Consider the following 4,425-nt stretch of genomic DNA (forward strand, 5'->3'; position numbering starts at 1 on the left):
GATTCGAACCCAAGACCTACCAGTTTCGTGCCAGAGCACTTAACCGATAGAACACTGAGCCGGATGCGCACTGCTGAGGAGTCCCACAATAGGACGAAACGGCCGTTCAGTGCTTCCAGGTTTTCCATGGTGGTCTAGCTTCAATTGACTCACGCCTTCAACTAAGAAACAATGTATTTAACATTTAAATCAAGTAGTGATAAGATAAGGTGTGAATACAACACATATCACCTAGTGTACTGTTATCAAAGCTACAAGCGTAATTTATTTGATTAGTATTTAATGATTTCTATTTTATTATGATAAAGTTATAACCATGATGATAAGCTATTCAGATCAGTATGATAAACGTTTGTAGTTCTTGGTTTTAAAAAAATTAATGACGTGAATTTATGTTGTTTCTAAATGTTCCATGATAGTTAGTTAAACCTACGGCTTATCATTCATATATCTAAGAGAGTAACATTTGTGAACTTCGATTTCTTTTGAGTTATGATTAGTTATGTAATACAAACTCAATAACAGTAATTGCACAAGCTAGTGGTTATGAGCACTAAGTTGCTAAACAGACGACGTGATGGTGTTTGAAGTGAAAGGTTCTGGGTTTGGGTCCTGGAGTGAACGTCAATTTCGTCGTGCAGATACATCCGGATGACGAGTCCCAAATGGAACGAAACGTACATCTTAGATTATTCTGCTAGCCACCATTTATCTTTGTTTATAACAATAATCTAACGTTTTTTCACATCGAAATGTTTCTTAGTACACTGGTAGATCATGTCATTTTAAACATATTGAATACCAGTAGTTAAACAGATCTAAATATAGTTAACATCTGTATGCAACATGTATTGGTTACACTTTCAGTAAACCACGTATTTCAGTAAGAACGGAATTGAGATTTTAATCTTTAAACTGTCCCCTTACACTGAAATTAATTAGTTACACACAAACCAAGTATATATATATATATTGCACAACAAAAGTGCTTGAAATGAAAGATTATTTTCAACAACTATCACAATATTAGTGTTTAAATTTTGTCGATCATTGAATGCCTAAGCGTGGTTTAGTTAAAACGTGTCAAGGTATTTTGATATTACTATTTTCAAAGTTGATGTTTAGGATGAGACGTCATATGTTTATTTGGCACACTGTCAGTGTACTTTGATAATAATAACAAAATGACGTGAAATTTCTCGTTCTGAAAATTAAAAAATAGAACTTTATATAATCCGAAAAGCTTTTTCGATGAATATCTTCATTTGGTTTGAAAATTAGTCCAATGAATAAAAGATATTGATTAAATTTTTATCTCCATTTTCAAATCTTTCGACACTTCGATTATTGATTGATGATTAGCTCTATTCAATATTAAATTTTTGGTACACGAAGTATTTTAACAAGTTTCCGTTTCTTACTTCTTAGTCGATCCTAGAGATAAATATTGAGTGATCACCAATTGGATGTTGGCAGTCTAGTCAATCGACATTAAACTTCTTTTGGTAGTATATATTTATGGTATGAGTCTATTAAAACTGTGTTTCTTTGTTTGTCCAATTCATATTAAATTTAATATTATAAGGTAATTTAACAGATACTTAACAAATATTTACTGATCTGGTTCATTCTTGATACTGTTGAATTAATGAACTGACTGATCACAGAAACCATTTTGATACTGCTTACTATCTGTTGACTAATCAGTGCAATATGTTCAGTTTTATACGAAGTTGTTGTTAAATAAAATAACTTAATAAAGATTTTTATTTCGGTATGATGATAAACCATTCTATGATTTTTTTTTCACCTTAAACTGAGAGTCTAAAATTTCATTTAAAACCGTATTCTTAATTATAGTACAGATTTCTTATGTTTATTTCAAAATATGGACTAATATATATTTAATATTTGATATTATGACTGAAATTCGATCAGTCCTCGTTCACATACGTGGATCCTCTGAGATTCGCCTTGATATTAGTCATTACTGTATATCCCATTTATTCTATATTAAATTGTTTCGTAATGCCCATACCGAGGCAATCCTTACAGAATGCATACGTGCAAACGAAGACTGATAAAAGTACAGTCAAAATATCAACAACGGCATAATTCAGGCCATTTCAAACTGTATTTCATCCGATTTCAAATCAAGTTTAATTTTATGTTTGATAATTTTTCTTAGTCATCAGTAATGCATATGTACGGTTTCACAAAAACCAACATTTCATCGGAAACATTTTATGTGGTCATCGGGAACTTTTTTATTTAAATGTATAAACAGAAATATTTACAATTACAATATCATGTAACATAACCCAACGATTACTTTGTCTTCAGTAGAGTAAACGAAAGTAGACCAAAAACAATGTGAAACATATACGGCGGAATGGCAATAGAAAGCCTAAAATGAACTAAAAAGAGAATTACCGTCAGTCCATACGAAAATTTGCAAGGTTATGTATACTATAAATTAATTACAATAAATGGATTGTGACTGGTATTGGAATCAAGAATAAGTGTTTTATCTTGCTTAGGGCTCGTCCGCTCGATATATCTGAGTTTCCATGTTGATATGCACATTGAAATTATAACCCCATAAATTCAACTTTCAAACCCCAACCCATTATCTAATGAGCCCATTAAGTTAACCAATAAATATTTCGATCAGTTAGATTTTTATTTTATTATCAAAAAGTGTTTCAGTTATTGCGTTGTTGATATTCTTGATTGAAGTTTGACCAATCTCTGCTACCATACGTTCATCTAATGTGGATTTCCTCGATATTACTCTATTCTACAGGCTTTTTATGCATATTTATACATGATTACCAATTTTCAACTATAAAATGAAGCTTTTAATTATATATGATAGATAGAAAAATGTGTGTGCTTCCTTATATGATAAACTGTTTGCTTTTTACACTAGGTCAACTTGACCAGTGATAGAAAACTAAATACTTTGGATTTGTAAAGATGTAAATATTGACAATAGAAAAAACACTGACTATAATTTAACTAACCAATTTTCACATTTATGATACGATACTAGTAATTAATTATTAAATAGATGGTTATCGTTTCGATATAAAATATAATTAAATTACAAGTTTTAGTAATGATGAAGTCATTATCGATAAAGTTGTTATTATAAAATAAAGCTTGACAACTTACTTACTTACTTACGCCTGTTACCCCTCGTCGAGGAGCATAGGCCGCCCACTAGCATTCTCCATCCAACCCTGTCCCAAGCAATCCTTTCTAGTTAACATTTATCCTTTTCATATCTGCTTCTATTTCCTGGCGTAATGTGTTCTTTGGCCTTCCTCTTTTCCGCTTCCCTTCCGGATTCCAATTTATCACTTGCCTCGTAATGCAGTTTGGTGATTTCCTTAATGTATGTCCGATCCATTTTCAACGTCTTTTACTGATTTCCTCTTCAGCTGGAAGCTGGTTTGTCCTCTCCCATAAAACGCTGTTGCTGATAGTATCCGGCCAGTGAATGATGAGTATTTTGCGTAAACAACTGTTTATAAATACTTGTACCTTCTTGACTATGGATGTAGTAGTTCTCCACATTTCAGCTCCTTACAGTAGGACTGTCTTGACGTTCGTAGTGAAGATTCTCACTTTGAAATTGGTTGAGAGTTGTTTTGAGTTCCATATGTTTTTACAATTGTAAGAATGCTGCGCTTGCTTTGCCAAAGCTTGACAACTACTTGGTTATATTATATTCAAAGCAATTAGTCCCTTTGATAAATTTCGATAATGTAATGAGAAGACGAAGATTATCAGAACTATGTGAAAGTCATAATCAAGGAAAGAACGAGGCCCATGCTTCATTCAAAACCTAGACATAAAAACGATTGTGTCACATCCCACTGCGTTTACCAATTTAAATGTGTGTGTGGTCACACATACATAGGGAGGAGCAATCGTGATCTGAAAATTAGGATGGGTGAACATGTACCAAAATGCACTTCGTATTACTTGTTTGGATCTTCCCATCGATTTTGTTAGGACTGCATCTGGTCAGTCTCTATTTGGCATATGTGCATACTGTGCGTATTGCCTCGATATACCTTAATTCACAAGCATGGTTAGCAGAGATGGATAGTGGCTAGCAGTGGAATCCAGGACGCGCGTTTCGTCCTATTTGGGACTCGTCAGCTGGATGTACCTGCATCTCAGAGTTGATGTTCACTCTGGGACTCGAACCCAGTACCCTCGCTTCAAACGCCATCGCGTTATCCACTCGGCCACTGAGTCCTGATAGCCACTTGCTTGTGCGATGGGGTGAAGTTTAAATTCACTTCGTATTACTTGTTTGGATCTTCCCATCGATTTTGTTAGGACTGCATCTGGTCAGTCTCTATTTGGCATATGTGCATACTGTGCGTATTGCCTCGATATAAGCAGAGA

The 4,425-nt window shown here is 33.7% G+C and overlaps 1 protein-coding gene across 1 annotated transcript in view; it reads left to right on the top strand.

The window, feature by feature from the left end:
* Positions 1 to 4,425, top strand: part of Smp_127450 (unnamed protein product) — a gene marked incomplete at both ends in the record, with an annotated part of 47,543 nt that overhangs the window by 6,187 nt on the left and 36,931 nt on the right. The window lies entirely within an intron of this gene.

The sequence above is a fragment of the Schistosoma mansoni genome (genome assembly GCF_000237925.1).
Source record: "Schistosoma mansoni, WGS project CABG00000000 data, chromosome 1 unplaced supercontig 0010, strain Puerto Rico, whole genome shotgun sequence".
In the NCBI taxonomy this organism is placed as follows: domain Eukaryota; kingdom Metazoa; phylum Platyhelminthes; class Trematoda; order Strigeidida; family Schistosomatidae; genus Schistosoma; species Schistosoma mansoni.